The following is an 18,611-nucleotide window of genomic DNA, read 5'->3' on the forward strand; positions in this document are numbered from 1 at the left end:
GATCTCATGGACCTTCCCACAGATGAGTGTTTTCCTGTCACCGGGGGGCTGACCATTTCCCTGGGATCCCAGGGGTGTGCAGGCTGTGGACTGGTGCTACAACATGATGATGTTTTCCGTTTTGTTCTTTATCCTCTTCGTAATACTTCATTTGCCCTATGTCAGCCTTGGGGCACTGAGCAGAAATGTTGTGGCTGTGGAGGTCTCATTCCTGAGTGGTAAAATCCGCTGATCTGTGTGCGAGGATGCAGCAGCTTTTGCAGCATGACAGACCTGCAAAGAGTTAAACCTCAGTGCTCACGACAGCTCTGACTCCAAACAAACACCCACATACCTGAGGTGGCTTGTCCCATTCCAGAGATGGTTTTGCTTCTCTCCTCCAGCCTCCGAAGCAGCAGCTCTGCAGAAAGCCCAGGAGAAACAGAGACTCATCTCCCACCAGGGATCATCTGCTCCTCCTCTAGTAGCCTGGCAGAGACCTGCATTTAATCTTCCTCCTCCCTGGCACCATCCTGGCAGCTCTCCCTGCCCGTATCTTGTTTGGTCTCCAGGACACCGCTTGTTAGCAAGCCTGTACATCAGCCTTGTCTTCCTTCCTGCAGACTCCAGTCCCTCGGCAGCGCCCAAGCTGCATGCAGTAGAGCAAGCCCAATTGCTTTTGATGCCTCTCCATCCAGCCAGGGCTTCTACCTGATCCGTGGAGTGGCAGGGAGAATCAGTTAAAGAGTTATGAGTCTACTCATGTGTGTGTGAGTCACAGGATGCGGACTCTCCGTCTTCTGCCACAGCTCCAGATGTATGTGCACACATGCTTCGTGTTTGTGTTTGGCTCCTTAATGAATGTTGCTTTCACTCAGTCCTAAGCTAATACAAACAAATGAGAGAAGATGAGCATCAATTTGTGAGTTAGAATAAGAGGCAAAGAGAATAAAACAAAAGCAGTTCATAGGCAGGAAATCAGAAAAATGTACTTGCGAAACCCTGAGCTTGCATAAATCATCTTGTGACTGAATGAACTGTCATGAAGGCTGACAGAAGCTCAATCCGCAAGTAGTTATCCCATGCTCAGGTATCAATTACAATTGCTAATTTTGAAACTGAAACCGGCTTGTGCTAACTGGGGACCAAGAATTAAACCGTCAAGAGCTAAACCATTAAATACATTTTCTGGTTGTTTTCACCAGGGATTTTGTGTTTGAATTGGCCAAAAATGCTGGGCCATAAAAGACATACAACTGCTGTAAGATAAAAGAAGAAATCACAAACATCAGCTTTCTTCTCATCTGGATCTGCTTGTAAAGGGAAATGGAAGACATTCCCACCCTACCTTCCACCATACCTTTGCCACCAGTGACTGAATTACACTGATGGGCTGGTGTGGACACTGACTCCACGGCGAAAGAGCTGCTGCCTTATACTGTCCCCAGGTAACAGTGGTGAGGCAATAGGGAGAGGAAAACATGAAATACTGTCCGGGTCTCCAGCTCGTGAGATCCTGCATGTCATGAAGGGCCATGGTCCTGGCTTGAGCTTGTAAGTTTGCATGTCCTAGGCTGGGCTCCAGAGTAGGTCTCCCAAGGGCTGGAATCTGGTGCTGCAGGGAGAGCCTGCTCACAAGGAAAGCCAAGCACCAAACCAGCCTCTCCCAGTATCTCTGCCCAAGTGCCTTCTCCATCCCCTCCTTGCTAATGGTCCCCCTGGGTAAGAGCGAACCTTCAGCTGGAGTCCAGGCTGGTCTCATCTGAACTTCTGGGGAGAAGAATGACTAATAGGTCAGGGAAGGCCATCAAATCGCTATTTTTAGGTGTTTTTCTGGGTTCTGACTTTAGCAAGCTGACCTGTGTCAGTATCTCGCTGCAGAGCCACTTGTTTGCCGTACTCCACACCTCCTGGCTGGATTTCTAAGCTGGATGAAGGTGCTAAAAGGAGTGCAAGACAAACTGATGTACTGATTTCCCGGCAAAAAGAATCACAGGTCTATCCATTCATTGCCATTGTTTTCTTTCCTCGCTAGCCTCTGCTGCCCCGTTCCCACATGAGCATCTTTTGCCTGTTTTCAGCCAGCTGCAGAGGTGAAGGTTTCGGAGAGTCTGTCACCACTCCTGAGAAGCTACACCAAAGTGTCTGAGCAACATGACTCATTCCTTCCCTGCAGGATCCGTCGCTGAGGAACTGAGGGCTGAGGCTGGCCATGCCATTTCTCCGGCCTCAGGCACACACTAGACCCATCAGAGGGTCTCAGACCTCTCCTGCGGGTGTTGGTCAACAGCTGAAGGTGGAAGCGTTGCACTTGCTGCCTGTTTGTTGTCAGTAGGAAAAGTGCACCAACACAGCTCCAAGACTGGGCAGCTGTCCATGCGTGCAGACATCTGGTCCAGATGGCCACCTGGCAGGCAGGGCTGGAAGCCGGTGTAGCAGTCCAGTGTGATGGGCCAAAAATAATCTGCAAGGTCAACCCCCACTTCCCTGCCACTATCTTGTGCTGACTTTTGTCACCTCTCTGGGGAATCCAAAGCTGCTGTGATCATTCTTTACGGTAGTATAGGTCCCATCTGTTCCCACCGAGGTTGGCCCCACCTATGTAGGAGAAGTGGGACGGCTCCCCATCCCAAATCTGCAGCACAAGGAACCCAGACAGATGACGTGGGGTTGAAAGACAGGGGTGAGTTGCCCAGAGTCTGGGGCAGAGGTCAGTCCCAGGCCTCTCATTGCCCCTTCATAGCGCTTCCACTTCTTATGGATACATCATACCCTGTTGATCCTTCTGCAGGACATTCATTACTCTAGGCCATGGTCCTTCTCCCCCTCACACTGCTCTCTGCTCCAAGGGGAGTCTTGGCTGCTGGTTTCTGAAGTCCTGTGAGACAGGGACATGCCCACGCTGGGGTGGCATTGGCGGGGGTTGCAGTGGGCCACCCTGCCCTTCTTGCTGTCCTCCATGGCTGTGTATCCCCAGGCTTTGCTCCTCCTCATGGGGCAGCTGTCCTGTGGGATTATCTATATACTTGCTGAAACCACAGCCCAGAAATTATGACCTGGCTTAAAAACACCCATCCACCCATGCCCTCTTCTCCACACACACCAGCTATGGTGTCTTTCTGTCATCACTGATGGTGCCAGACAGAAACCAGAGCTTTACACCACTGTGTTGCCAGCTGGGGATCAGGTCTAGAGCCAGGCTGAGCTCCAGACAAAGGGATCTTTGGAAACTGTGATGAGGACACTGGGAATTTGCTGAGAGGATGTGCACTGTCAAGCTCAAATTTCCACAAGGGTGATAGCTGCATTTCTTTCTCTTTACCCCATTGAGAATGAAGATGGAGATGTCTTATTTACCATTTTATGGGGCCTCAAGCACCTTGCAAGCACCACTGGAGGTGTCCTCACCGTCCCTATAGAGGCTGAGGCAGACCCACCATCAGGGAGGCTGCAAGTCATTCCAGCTGTACGTGGAGAGCTGAAGACGAGCAGGCCAGCAGCAAGGCCAGCACTGCAACGCAGAGAGTGCTGGTGTTGGTCCCCAGCAGTCGGTGGCCATGTGGGATGCCTCGCTGCCTTGAACTGCTGAGTATTTCACAGGGCCATGCTGGGCTGAGCTCATCCCTTTCAGAGCCCTGTCCTGCCATCAGTGGCCAATCGCGATAAATTCCCCATGCAAGACTGTTAACCTAGATAAACCCATGTAATTGCAGCGTGGCAGAAACAGTAATGCCAAACTGCCCTGCAACGCTGGTAATTAAATATCTGTGCTGACCATGAAATACTGAGCTGACCCTGAGGTTCAGCTACGGGGAAAAGTTTCTTGACAGTTTTCTACCGCCACAGCACATCTTGGCCCTTTCTCTACTCAGCATCCAACAGGGTCCAAGCAGAGCCACAAGAAAAAACCCAGAAAAACTTTGCCAAGGCAATTCAGAGAAAGGGAACATGGGACCTTGCACATCCCTGCACCTTGACAGGTGGAAAGCAAGGAAGTGTAGCAGGCTGCAAGCACTTTGCTTCCTGGACTTGCTCCTCACCCTGCTGAGGAAGTTGCCTTGGCTCTGTAAAGCACCATGGGGGCCACACAGCTCTCCCAACCCCTGGACCACACTCTCCAGAGGTGAATGCTGCTCACCCAGGACACGGACACCTCCCGAAAGTCCCTATTGAGTCTGTGCAAGACCAACCACTTCCCCAGGCAGTGCCATGAGGGGTGTGCCAGGGTTTTTCTTGGAAAAGTGTGCTATGGACACACGTTCTCACAGACACAAGGAGTCAATGCTCCTTCCCATGGCCACTGTCCCAGGATGTCTGCAGGGTCAGGCCTTTCTGTTGCTTGCACGGAGCAGGGCATCCAGTTCCAGGGAGCAGCCCCTTCTCCATGATTTCTCAAACTCTACCAAACATTTTCTGGGCAACTTAACCCATGTTACATTTAAAGGCTTGTCTTTATGACTGTGAGGGTGAGAGACTCCATGGGAGGGCTGACCCCACTACAAAAAGCATGCCACCAGTAGCTGGAGCCTGCAGCGCTCACCATCCTGTCCTTTCCACGGTGCTGCACAAACACAGCCTGAAAAAACGACTCCTTACCCACTGAGCTGCTGATTTCAGGAAAAAAAAGTGAACGCAAGAAGAGAAAGCAGAGTGGGAAGGTGCCAGGATGCAGCAGGGCGTACACGGCCAGAAGAGTGGGCAGAGGCAGCAAGCGTCAGAAGTTTTGCATCTATAATGGGAAGAAGGGCTCAGAGCAGCAAGAGGTTTAAGGTGGATTTGCCTGGATGTTTTTTTATATAATGAGCTCCTCTAAAAAGAGCTTTTAAACTCAAAACTAAAGTTTTACCTGAAGAGAAACAGGAGCAAGTTACTTTTGAAAGTATGGGAACCTCAGCAGCAGCTGTGTCAGAACAAAAATGAAAGGGCATCATAAATAAACCTGTCCCTGCCCTGCACCCTCCCAGCAGGTCCTTTCCTCCAGGTTTCCTTGCACCCCAGCTCTGTGACTTTTAGGGGTTACAGCAGCTGTTCAAAGGCCCTCCAAGGCCTGTGCTCATGCGCTCTCACCTGCTCCTTGCAGCTGTTCGCAGCTGTGCTGTGCCGTGCTGTGCTGTGCCGTGCCATACTGTGCTGTTCTGTGCTGTGCCGTACTGTGCTGTGCCATGCCGTGCCGTACTGTGCTGTGCCGTACCGTGCTATGCCATGCTGTGCTGTGCCGTGCTCTGCTGTGCTCTGCCATGCTATGCCATGCTGTGCTGTGCCGTGTCGTGCTGGCAGGGTGCACACTGTGGCAGACCCAAGCTGCCAACAAGAGACCAGTGGCCACCAGCCACTATCCTCCTGGAGACGTCAGCTACCAGACCATGGGCATCATCGATGACAGCAGACATGGCAGCACATCAAGAAAGAGTCCAGAGAAAGCAAAAGTCCTCTTGCCAGGCTGATGTGACCACTGGGCTCCCGAGAAAAGGACTACATGATTTGAGAGAAACTCTGGCAAATACATTTTCCCTGTCTGTGCTCTCCAAAGCTGGTCTATTTGACCATCTGTCTCCCAGATCTTGTCTACAGGCAAGGTCAGTGTTTGCAGTGGACTACAAAGAGCGTGTTCAGCTGAGCTGGTCATGTTTATTCTTTGCACCTGTCAGAAGCCTACTGAGGACCAGGATACCCAGCGCCTTTAGGTGCACCTGTTTTATTGAAGTCTAATTCCCTTTCCATCTACAGTGCTATTTGTGTGTCCTAACAGCATCACCAATAAAAGATCAAACATTTCAGGACAAAACCCCCTACAGTCAAAGCAAAAAGCAGCAAAACACACCCATCTTCATGACAATCAGGAAAAAGGTTTGGGTCCCTGCACCCCAAGATCAGCAACCCTGTGTCCCCAGGGGAAACCTCAGCACTTCTCACCCCCAGCATGGACACGCAGCTCCCAGGAAGGGGGATCAGGATGGTCTGGGCACGCTGGGGAAGGGCAATTCCCTGCGCAGAGATGAGGGGTCTGTGCCAGGAGAGGTTACCCTCATAGCCACAACTGCAGCAGAAGCTACGGATTAGACCAAGCACAAGTGCTTGCTCCAAAGAGTCCCTGGGCCCTCCTCGGGGTTGGAAATGGGATTTCCTCCTCCCCACACTCCCCTAATTTTGTTGCTGAGCTCCTCGTGTGCATGACCCAGGCTGCCCAGCATCACCCACCTCTCGCCCCAGAGCTGCAGGGTTCAGCAGCACCAGCATCCTTCCTCCCCAGGGCCAAGGATTCCCGCATGGATTTTGCTGCTGATGTACACCCAGTGTAACAGGCACAATATAAACAGGCATCTCCACCTGTCAAGACTGTCATTTGCTTGCTGGGACTTTTCTGTTTGGTGAGTCTCCTTCTCCCTTCCTCAGGAGGCCCCAATTAGATCCTATCACTGTCTGGCAGTGGTGAGGACCTGCGTGTGAAGGAAAGGGCTGGATGGCTGTGGCAGGACTCAGAGCTGCTGAAGGAGGACACCTCAGGGACTGGAGACATGAAGGCTGCCAGCCCTCCGGCTTCTTGCACTGACACTGTAATTGGGGTCTGCAAAGCCACCCACCAAGTGGCAGCCGAAAGCTCCATTCCCCACAGAAAGCAACTCTCCACAGCTGCCCAGACACAAATCCAAAGGCTGCTGGGCTGCCCAGGCAGGACAGGCATGCTGTAATTGTCACAGCGCACTGAATAAAAAGAAGGGTCAGCCAGAGATGAGCTATAATATCTGCAGAGTGCACATGGGCTTGTAAGGGAGGAGATGCTCCAGCACTTGTACACAGCTGCCAGCATACAGGTATCTGTGAGACAGGGCAGGGACAACCCCTGAAACCCCACGAGGGAGATGCTATGCCTTCAGACCTCCCTCCCAGCCATCCCAGGCTGGATGATGGGTGTAGAGATCTCAGTCCTTCTGATGCAGCCTGTCCTTGGCACCCTCTTCTACTGGAGCTGAAAGCTGCACATGCCCTGGCCATGAGACACCAACAGCCAGTGCTTTCATTGCTCATTTCAAATGAAAACATGAAAAAGGCTTCTCCCCCTGACCTGAGGTCTGCACCTGTGCTGGGGAGTTACATGAGGGCCGGTGTGCCCCCAAGAGCCTGCTGGAGGAGGGCTTTCCCCATCGTTGCTCCACACTCCTGATGCCACCAGTGATCACTGAAAGCTAGAGGCTCCCAAATCCCACCCAGGACTAATTCAAATTTGTTTGTTAGGACATTGCATCGTGCACTTTCAGCTTCAAGAAAACCTCAGGGAATGCAGATGTGCTGCTGGGCAGTGTGTAGGTGTGCTCCCAGTCCCACAGGACTCTGTGCAGGGGCAAACTGCCCTCCCCAGCTGAGAAAAACGTGAATACACCACAATGGCAGTTCAGCCGAATTCACTAATGCTCCTTTTACCTGGACTTGTGAGAGTCACCTCAGGTCATTCCCTGAACCCGTATTTCCCAATTGCTATTGGCCAAGAAGCAATTGCCAGCAGCTGAGGAGAAATGGTCTCTGACACTGGCAGCAGACATTGCTGTTCTGTCTTCCCTTCCCTTAGCTGTGTCTCACCATTTATTTGGGAGCATTTCATGCTTCAACGAAGGGCATTTTATCCTGAAATAGTCACTCTCTCCTATACTTCAAAAATCAATATAAACAGCAGCAAGACGTGTTACTGACCCTGCTGAAGGAGGGTGGAGGAACTCTGGGGGCAGAGTTGCTGGATGGTGCAGGTGGACAGAGAGACCCTGTGGTTACTCTATAAGTACAACACTGAGGACAGGGAATGGCAGTGCTGTTCCACAGGGGTTTTCAGTCTTTCCATCTTGTTCTGGAAGAGAGGAAAGCTCTCTGAAGGGGGCTGTGGTAGGGGCTGTTGAAGCCGTGTGCCCTGGAAGCTGAGGGCTTGTTCTGGGACTCCTCATGTCCTTCCACCTTGGGGCAGAGGGAGCAGGAAAGTGCTCCCGGAGGACACAGAGCCATTCCCAGGAGGATTTCCCTCCCTGTGTGCAGTTTGGGAAGCCAAGCCCTGCCTTGTGAGAACATTTCTGGCTGGCAGTGGCATTCATGCACGATTCCTCATTGGCTCCAGGTGATCTCTGCATGCAGATCTGTTGATTCTGCTCGTGGCACAGCCAGGAGTCAGAGTTCCCACTCCCACCCAGAGTGGGAATGGCCTTTCTCCACTCCATATTAACAAATGATTAGGGAGTGTTTCCTGGTGCCTTTCGGGTCACACTGGGTGACACTGAGCAGATGGACAGGACAGGTGGCAGGACTCAGGTAGGGGGTTCCTTCACTAGCCCCAGCCTTCTGTATTGCCCCTCTTCAAAATTGGCACGGGTTTAAACCGAGGTCAGCCTCCTGCAAGCCACCAGTATGCCAGGCTGATGGCAAGGGACATCTCCAGCCTCAGAGCCACCACCACGGAGCACCAGCTGCCTCCACAGCTGCCCTGGTCACTGGAGGGGACCCCTGGCCAGGTCTCACTTGGATGAGCACCCTGGGGAAGCTTGCTGCCTGCCCTCCCAGGAGGAGAGGAAGCTGGAGCCAGGGGCAGGAGGAGCGAGCCCAAAGCAGGGGACAGGATTTTGGCAGGCGGGAGGCAAGCACTGGAGCTGGAGGCAAACAGGCAGGAGCGAACAGGCCAAGGGGAAAGAGAGCCCAAAGCAAGACAGAGTGCCTGGCATCAGCAGCGCTGGGGTCATGGCAGGTGATGAGAATTATTTTCCTTTCCTCTTTTGGGCTAAATCCCTTCCCAAGCAGTGATGCACAGCATTTCCAGAGTGATTGCACAGTGACACCCAGAGGAGAGGCCCTGAAGGTTGTCACCATCACACCCAGCCACGGTGCCTGGACAGAGATGATGGGGATGCCCACCTAGAGAAGCTCTGCAGAGTGACAGAGGGTCAACTTCGGAGGCAAAGGCTCCCCTTCTGTAGTCTGCTTTGATGCTGGACACTTCCCACATGAGGAGAATAAATAATTCATTTATGTTCTAGAAATGTGTATTTCAATATCAAAAAGTAACACTATTTATTTCCAGGAGAGGAAGTTACCCCCTGGGCCCTATAAATATTTATATAAAGCCAGACAAAAAATATGTTGGTAATTCAGTGTGTCTTTAAAATATATGTTGCATATAAACTAGCCCATATTTAATTAAACATATTGCTGCATTGCACATGGCTGCTGCTCAGCCATTTACTGTCACAACAATATGTTAAAAGTTTTGATTAGAAGGACGAAAGCCACTGAATATAAATGTCAAGTCACACTTTGGCAGAGAGGAACTTTGCTCTGGACCCCTCACCAGGTCTTTACAGACAACTTTTTCCCCACACCAGTGTGACTCAAGCTGGGGCAGAGCTGATGGACGCAGGTCCTGCATGTTTTGGGATGAGCCATGGGTCCACCCCACCTGCTTGGGCTCCTCTGCTCCATGTAGCCTGTGCTCCATAGGGCTTGCTGGGATGTTTTCCCACTTGGAGGAGATGCTGCCATGCAGAGGCAGCTCAGCACGGTGCCCACAGCACCTCTGCCCCGACGGGCGCTGCTGCAAGGTGCTGGGGCACCCATGCCACAGCAAGAATCTGCCCAGAGCAGCCGTGCCGTGGCAATGGGACAATCACGACTTCATCCTTCCTGTCCAAAAGCAGGGTCTCAAGGTGTGGGACTTGTTGTTCCCTCACGTGCAGGTGTCCTCAGGTCTGTCCTCAGCGGGCCGCTCGTGCGGCGAACCCCATGCAGCTCCGGGACACGGCACACACGCAGGTGTCTGTATAACCCTCTGTAACCTTGTTACATTAACTCACAGAAACCTTGTGACTATTCTTTTTCTTTCTGAGGAAAAGACGCCCTGTAATTAGAGCAGGTGGGTGTGGGCAAGGGAACGGGTCGAACCTTTGACCAGCTGGATATGTGCAAATATGCAAAGCACCCCCCACACAAATAAATGTGAGTCTCTGGGATTCTCCCCTGACTGATCTGGCAATATTTCCACGAGGACGTTTGTGGAGTCAACACCCTTTGACAGCCTTGAAGAGCCCCCCACACCCCATCCTTTGCAAAACAAAGGACTCATTAACAGTATAGGTTATGCCTTAAACAGCTGGGGTTTGCAGCTTTGGACAGGAAAAGATAGGTGGCTGTGAAGGCAGCCAGGTCTTTGAAAAACGAAGGCCTACATTTTTGAGATAAAGTCAATTATGATCAAGGTCTCAGTCCTCATTCCTGGTCAACTGAGATGACCAAGGTGGGTCACCTACCGGACAATCAACTGCTAGGAGAAATCACAAACCACCAGCTACCCCTAATGGACAGACAACTCACTTTTGGTCAGCATTGTGACCGCTCCTCTAATTTTTCAACCACCAACTCAATCCTGGAACAACCTTCTTAATTAGCATGAAGAGCGAGCAGAGGGAGGAGACAAGCCGCCCTCTCCTATCTTGCATGCAAATAGACCGGGTTATAAAACTTCCTCACTTGGCATGTTTTTGGGTCTGTTTTTTGTCTTTGTGTGTGTGCTGTGCAGCATTACCGAAGTTTTGTACCCATCACTAGCTGGAACAATGGAGTGGCGAGATCTTACCTTTCTTCTGATATCTTGACCTATCTGTCTCCTTTTCCTCTCTTTCTCATTTTATTCTGGGCACATAAGAGTAATATCTTGCAGGTTTTGTTAAAGTCTTGCTAACTTTAAGTTACCAACTTTTGCCAAGCCTATATTCGCTGTAATTCCACTGAGTGGTTTCTAGTGAATTCATTCTTTAATTGAACCTTTTGGGTGATTGTTGTCACTTTGGGTTACCATGCAGAGTTAACCATTGCTCTCACCCCACCAGTGTGGGGACAACCCTTCAGGCCACGTGGTCCAGGACCTTTATTGTCGAGGTTTACCTTACTTCAGACCTTGTTTCAGAACCTTGTTTAACAACACATCACTGCAGCTGCACATGTAACAGGGAACATCTCCAGCTGGTGGAACACAGAGGAGCTGAGCCAAAGTCCCACCACTTTCACCTCCCATCCTGAAGGTGCCAGGCAGACATGGAGTCACCAGAAATTGTGAGACTGCTGCAGCAGGAGCATGTCAAATAATCTGTTCTCCTCCTCCTCTGCTCTGCCCTGGGGAGACCACACCTGGAATATTGTGTGCAGTTGTGGCCCCTCAGTTCCAGCAGGACAGGGATCTGCTGGAGAGAGTCCAGCGCAGCCACCAAGATGCTGAAGGGAGTGGAGCATCTCCCGTGTGAGGAAAGGCTGAGGGAGCTGGGGCTCTGGAGCTGGACAAGAGGAGACTGAGGGGGGACTCATTCATGGGGATCAATATGGAAAGGGGGAGTGTCAGGAGGATGGAGCCAGGCTCTTCTGGTGACAACCAGGGACAGGACAAGGGGCAATGGGTGCAAACTGGAACACAGGAGGTTCCACTTAAATTTGAGAAGAAACTTGTTTAGGGTGAGGGTGGCAGAGCCTGGCCCAGGCTGCCCAGGGGGTTGTGGAGTCTCCTTCTGTGCAGACATTCCAACCCGCCTGGACACCTTCCTGTGTAACCTCATCTGGGTGTTCCTGCTCCATGGGGGGATTGCACTGGATGAGCTTTCCAGGGCCCTTCCAACCCCTGACACTCTGGGATTCTGTGATTCTCAGCTGTGTCCTTCTCATGAGCTTTAGCAGTACCCAGTCTAAAAGCTAAAGCCTCCCAGGGCACTGGCTATCATTTGATCTGGGAATCTAATTAGGTTTTCAACTACCCCTGTGCTGGCCCTTGTTTTAGTTCTCAGGCAGCAAGTGCCACACCGGGGCTCAGCAGGGACATTGTTTTCACATGCCGAGTGACATGCACAGGACACCGATGTGCTCTCCCCCATCTCAGGTATGGACCCACTCTGATTCTCCCAGCGCCCACGGGTGCATGTCCTACCATGCAGCTGTCAAGCCACCACCCACCACAGGCTCTTAAACTGGTAGAAATCTTCAAAATATCTATTGGCACAGAAAAAAATCTCATTTCATTTGCAAGAGTAAATTATCTTAAGGATGAAATAGAGAACAAACACAATAGTCACTGTGGAGAATGACGTGCACTGCCAGAATGCTTGGAGCCCTCTGCTTCAGCAAAAGAAAAGGACAAGTCATTCCAAGTACGCAGCAACATACATCCACAAAGACTCTGCACAGGTGACCCACATATCAGGACTCATTCCAAAATCACAGGTATTCACACAGTGTCAAAGTATCATTTCCATTAAGACACAAACACCTACAGTGTACCTATTAGAAGAACCGTGTTCCTTTGCTCTGTAGATTGAATTTTGCCTGTGGATTTTGTCACATAATTATTATTTTGCGCTAGTTTATTTAAGCATTTACTCATCGCTGCCAGCACACCAAATAACGAGTTCTGTGTAACCAAAGATTAAATAGCAACATGCTGCAAAATACAGGGAAGGAAATATAGTTGAGCTTTGCAAAGTTTTTAATTAACAATCTGATACTGAATAGTGGGAAGTTTCCCAGGCACAGGTGAGTGTTGCACAGGATGATTTTCATTCTTAAGGACAACCTTATGCCTCCTTGTTAAGATAGGTGAGAAGAGTTCCTTGCAACCCTGTTGGAGCCACACGACCATCCCGTTTCTGTCAGGAGCGAAACCAGATGGATGCCACAGGGACTGTCTGTACAACAGGGACAAAACAGCCCAGCGCTGGGGGCCTGCGCTGTTAAAAGCCCTTGGAAAGAGGGCAATTGCTTCCTCTGCCTCACAAGAGTGGCCATAGCACAGAGGAGAATTTAAAGCGTTGCCCTTGCCTGGCACCCAGGGTGCAGCCCACTGTTCTGCTGTCCCTTGCCCAGAGGCTGGTGGCACCAGCGATGCAGAGCCCCCTCCCACCAAGACCCCAGGGTCACACACCGAATCACAGAATCCCAGAGTGTCAGCGGTTGAAGGGCCCTGGAAAGCTCATCCAGTGCAATCCCCCCATGGAGCAGGAACACCCAGATGAGGTTACACAGGAAGGTGTCCAGGCGGGTTGGAATGTCTGCACAGAAGGAGACTCCACAACCCCCCTGGGCAGCCTGGGCCAGGCTCTGCCACCCTCACCAGGAACAAGTTTCTCCTCAAATTTAAATGGAACCTCCTGTGTTCCAGTTTGCACCCATTACCCCTTGTCCTGTCACTGGTTGTCACCAGAAGAGCCTGGCTCCATCCTCCTGACACTCCCCCTTTCCATATTGATCCCCAGGAATGAGTCCCCCCTCAGTCTCCTCTTGTCCAGCTCCAGAGCCCCAGCTCCCTCAGCCTTTCCTCACACGGGAGATGCTCCACTCCCTGCAGCATCTTGGTGGCTGTGCTGGACTCTCTCCAGCAGTTCCCTGTCCTGCTGGAACTGAGGGGCCGGAACTCCCCAGGGCCCGGCCATGGCCAGCCCTGCAGAAACCTGTCCCCCAGCACTGGGGCACTTTCCACATGAATGAACCCTCTGTGAAACCCCACTACGGCCTCCCCCTTGCACCCCTGCTTTGTCATGTCTGTGTCAGCCAAGGTTCGTAGGGTGGCTCGGGGAGCTGACTGCAAACCACACACCAGCACATGCTGGTCTCAGTGTCAAAGGAAATCTCGAGAGAGTACAACAAGTTGCATTCAGAACAACCTACAAAATCCACATTATTTCTTCACTTAACTGCAACTTGTCAACCCAATGTACCCTTCCAAGCAGGGAGGACACGATGCCAAGAGTGTGCACACGCTCACATGCGGCATCTGCAGAGTTTAGCAGAGGAACATTACCAGCCTCTAGCTCAGGAAAACCAATTAGGTGCACAATGGTGACTCAGCAAGGTGTAATGCAATTAAAAAGGGGGAGACTTCAGTTGCTGATCTGCTTTCCAAAAAAAGCAAGCTTGTAACACAGCCCCTGATCTACCTGGCAGCAAATCATGGACCTGGACCTAAAGTGTCACTAGGGGTTGGAGGAATGTACGTGGACCTAGAATGTCACAAGGGGTTACAGACCAGTAACCTTTGTATTTGTTCCTGGAAAATGTTTTTAAATTGTGATTAACAACAATCTAACAGAGCACAGATAGGATGACATGGATTGTGTGAGGGAAAATGTGTCAGTCTCTCCCAAACATCCCAAATACTGCTTCTCCTTCCAACAGCAGGTACGGCTTGTTGGGGCCAGCCAGAGGTCTGAGTAAGGTGCAGTACCTGAGACGGGCAAGAGGACAGGAGATGACTGCTATGGAAAATCAAAATCCACACCAAAACTGCTCGAACAGAAAACTAAGGAGACTTAATCTTCAATTTTTTGTGAACACTGCCACCACGGATCTCATAGCTGCATATGTTAATGTTTTCCACAGTGATCTGGAACAGAGAAAGAACTGGAAAGCAGAGCCCAGTTTGTACATGACACCAAGAGAAGTGAACTGGATCCAGAAAAGCCCAAAGCACCTCAGAGAAACCCAAGCCAGGGAACTGGGTGATGAGTTTGTAGCTGAATATCCCCTTCAACAAACAAATAATGCAGCACACAACTCTCGGTGAGTGCAAAGCCCAGCCACAAAGTGTCTGGCAGGCCCTACCAGAATAGAGGTGAGCTAATTTAAAAAGAAAAAGAGCTACTATAACAATTAGGACCATGTGTCAGCTACGAACAGGGGGTGCTCTGTCAAATTTTGGTAGTGCATGATATCAGGGAGAAGACCTGGTTGTAGGAGATGCTCTTGGAACATGTGGTCTGACGGTTAATTTTTAGAGGGAGGATGGAGACAGGGAGGAGGCAGTACCTGTGCTCCGTTCGCCTGGGGGGGGATATTTCGTGCTACTCAGATGAAGTTCTGGACACCTTGCATGGAAGTAAAGAGGACTCTATGGAAGAACAGTGTGACCCCAGGTGCTGTTCCCCGTCCTGCCTTCAGTATCCTGGGCTGTGATGTGTGTCCAACCAGACCCACAGCTCCTGAGGCCCCTGCGCCCATACTGGGAGCTGCTCAATAAAATTTCATGGGATGGTGCCTCCTTGGAGGAGGCACGGAGCAAGCAGGGAGGCTGCAGAAACGGCTGGATTTTGGAGCAGGGAAAGGGACTCCTGTGGGGTCCTGCACTGTGCCAGGTGGGGACTGGCACCACCTCCTCCCTGGGGAAAGCGGTTGGAATGGTTTTGCACATCCCTGCGAAACCATTCTCACCTCCACCTGATTTTTTTCTCAGCAGCTGCGCACCAAGGGCTGCTCAGAAGCATCTACGGTGCAAGCCTTGGCAGAGAGCACCCTCCAGTGGGCACTGGGAGGCCAGTGGGATCCCCACAGCTGCTGCTGGCTGCTCCCTGGGCTCAGGAGGGACCCAGGCATCGGAGCAGCACGGCAGGACCCAGGGGAGGGCTCCGGAGAGCAGCTGAAGCAGAGCAGCTCTGTCCCAGAGCCTGCACCCATCACATCTTGTTCCATTTACATGTCACCCACAGGGAGCACAAGCTTGAGTCGCCTTCACGACCGCGGGCTCTGGCTGACTGTTCCCTTAGGATTGGGGTCTTGGTGTAGTAAGAAGCAGTTCTGCAAAAAATGCAAGTTTGGCTGTTGGACACTGAACACCACAGACATCGGTTCCAGCTGGTGCATCTAGGGTGGATAATTTGGTAAAGAGGTGACGCTCCTTACTCATATCACCAGATGTTAAGAGAGAAGACAAGAGGCAAAGACATTTACTCCCTTGCCCTTGCAGCTTGTGCACCTGGCAGCCAGACTCACGGGCTCCCGGCGGGGTTTGCAGGACCAGGCACCCCAAGCTGCCCCGCTGTCCGCCTCTCAGAGAATGCAGCAAAACCCAAGGCTGGGTGGTTACACAACAGCTTGCAGGAGTCCCCAGCAAGTGAGAGAGCAGAGGAAATCCCAACCATACAAGGCATCTGGCAGCCCTCATTGCCAAACATGTGTCCCCCCTTCCAGCTCAGCATTACATCAGCTGGGGGGTGAGGGCGGCTGGGTGAGGCGGCTCCTCTGCCGCGCCTGGGGCTCTGCGCTCCTCAACGTGCCTCCTGTTCCATCCCCGCTGCTCCTCTCGGCTGGAAGCAAAGTGGAAGCCAAGCCAGCAGCTGTCCAAGCTAGTGCGCTTTGGCAACTATTTCACAGCCTAAAAGCTCCTGCCTGTTGCTTGCTGCAGTGGGAGGCCCTGGGACAAGCAGGGGACAAGGAGAAAGGTCAAGTTCCCTTGCTAACCCCCTCCAGAATCCTGGCATCCCCTGGCCCCTCACCAGCCAGTGAGGCTGATCCGAAGCCCTGCCACCCAGAAAAGCCGCACCTCGAGTCATGACCTCCTGGGCACGGCACGTCCGCTTCCCCTGGGGAGACGCTCCACGGCAGGCGGAGCAGGGCTGGGGCAGGAGCAGCATCCCCAGCAGCATCTGGTTGCAATCAGTGTTTGCAGAACTGGCTGAGCTCCTTCCCGGCCAGCAGCCAAGTGAGCTGTTTCCCACAGGATCCCGAGCCCGTCACTCCGTGAGCCGGGGTTTCACACGCCATTACAGCGAGTTGCATCCCTGGAGCAGCGCCCGGATCCCAGCTCTGCCCATGCTGAGGCATCTGGCCATGGCAGAGGACTGAGACTCTGCACCTGAAAGGAAACAACCCAGCGGAGGCACGGGGCCATGCTGCTCCCGCACTGCTTCCCCATGGCATTCCTGCCCTGGGGCTTGTCCGGCAGCTCCAGAGCTCTTGCAGGGCCATGGCTGCTCATTTCCAGCTCTCCTGCCCTGGCCAGCCCTGCTGTTAATGTAATGATCATCATAATAATGTGGTGACTTCATTATTCAGCTTACTTCACATTTAAAGGCTCATTTTAGTTTTCTCATGTTAAATATTTGACAGAAGACTTAAGAAGAACACTCTTGATTTAGAAAAAAGCCAGTTTAAGTTGCTGAGCAACCCGATGTTGTGATTTTGTTAATGCTCTTGCATCGTGTGATGGTTTTATGAATTCCGTGGCTCCTGGAGTCAGGTGATTACCTGAGGATCTCCGCTTGCACTCGATGGCAGGATGTTCAGACCTCTCCAGCTGCAGAGAAAGGCTTGAAAATTGGGCCAAAGGCACGTAGAAAGCAAAAGAAAAAGCCCTTGCCACTTATCAGGCTTTATATCCTCCTGCTCGCTAAGCCACCTTGAGACATGGGAACAAGTCAAAGAAAACACTGCACACCTCAACGCTGCTACCATAACAAACCTGCATCACAAGGCAGAGCAAGAGGAAACTATCTCAAAACCAGAAGAAAATTGGATAAATTCATGTTTCAGCAGGGTTCCCTGCCTTCACCCCCGGCTGCCAACAGGATCACCTTCAGGTGTTAGGAAGGACAGTTTAAACCTGGCTCTCGATTTTTGCTCTAGAAGGAAATCTTGAAATGAGCAGAACCCTGTTGGAAAAGCCATAAAAATAGACATATCGTCCGTGTGTGTTCTTTCTCATTCGGAGAAATCAGTGTTGGGAAGGACAGGTGGGCTGGGACGGGAGGTAAATGGAGCAGAGCGTTGGACCCATGACCCCAATAGGCTCCAGATGCTCTCCTTAGCCAGATGATGATTCATGATGAGGGCTTGACCAGGCCAAGATAATCAGGCTGTCTTCACTCTCTTTACCCCCTGGTGGGACATGACCTGTGCCTCAGTTTCCTCATCTGCAGCACAGACACCTTCATGGTGCCTCAGCAAAGCCACTGCATGGTTTCACAGGCTCCCGTGGAGGGCATATGGGGAGACATGCACCTGTCTGGGGCAAATCCCTGCTGGCACCTTGTGAGCTGTAGGAGCGCATTGGGGAGTTTCGCTGTGGGGAAATCCAGGCAGCAGCTACAACATGAAGTGCTGGAGCATCGTGTGCTGGGGAAAGAACCAAATCCACCAGTGCCCCTCAGCTCATACCTGCTGCCTGATCTTCACCTGGCAGGTGCTGACCACCGTGGTCTCATCTGCCCAGGGAAGACACAACATGGGGGAGCACCAGGAGTGTCCTGCAGAAGACGTTGTTGAGTTGTGGTCACAGAGGAGAGCTAAAGGGCACCTATTGATGCTGAAAAGGGAAGGGAAGGGAAGGGAAGGGAAGGGAAGGGAAGGGAAGGGAAGGGAAGGGAAGGGAAGGGAAGGGAAGGGAAGGGAAGGGAAGGGAAGGGAAGGGAAGGGAAGGGAAGGGAAGGGAAGGGAAGGGAAGGGAAGGGAAGGGAAGGGAAGGGAAGGGAAGGGAAGGGAAGGGAAGGGAAGGGAAGGGAAGGGAAGGGAAGGGGGTGATTTGTTCTTCGCATGGTGGTAGCAGCCCCATGGAGCTGGGTTTGGATGCACAAACGTTTACTCAAGCCCAAACAGAGTACGAATAGCTCAGGAGAGAAGAAATGTACACCATGCAGGGAGAAATGACACCCAGCTCTGGAAATTCCCAGTAGGAATTGCATTCCTACTCTTCCCCAGGCAAATGGGGCTACTGGGGATGGGGTACTGGGCTAGCTGAATCGGGAGTGCACCCACCACAGCCATCCTTCTTTGGACTTTTGCTGCTGCACACTGCCCAGGACATGTGCCAGCACAGGGGTAGATGTAGGTGAGGAACTAGTAAATGGATTTTCAGATTAAAC

General features: G+C 51.9%; 1 long non-coding RNA gene across 1 annotated transcript; it reads left to right on the forward strand.

Moving 5' to 3' along the window:
- The first annotated feature begins 10,492 nt into the window (after nucleotides 1-10,492).
- On the forward strand, nucleotides 10,493-17,436 carry LOC135575295 (uncharacterized). Its single transcript, XR_010465782.1, has 2 exons — nucleotides 10,493-10,567; nucleotides 14,155-17,436. It is a non-coding gene; the product is annotated as an uncharacterized LOC135575295 (long non-coding RNA).
- The last annotated feature ends 1,175 nt before the right edge of the window (nucleotides 17,437-18,611 follow it).

Source organism: Columba livia, chromosome 12 (assembly GCF_036013475.1).
Source record: "Columba livia isolate bColLiv1 breed racing homer chromosome 12, bColLiv1.pat.W.v2, whole genome shotgun sequence".
Taxonomy (NCBI): Eukaryota; Metazoa; Chordata; class Aves; order Columbiformes; family Columbidae; genus Columba; species Columba livia.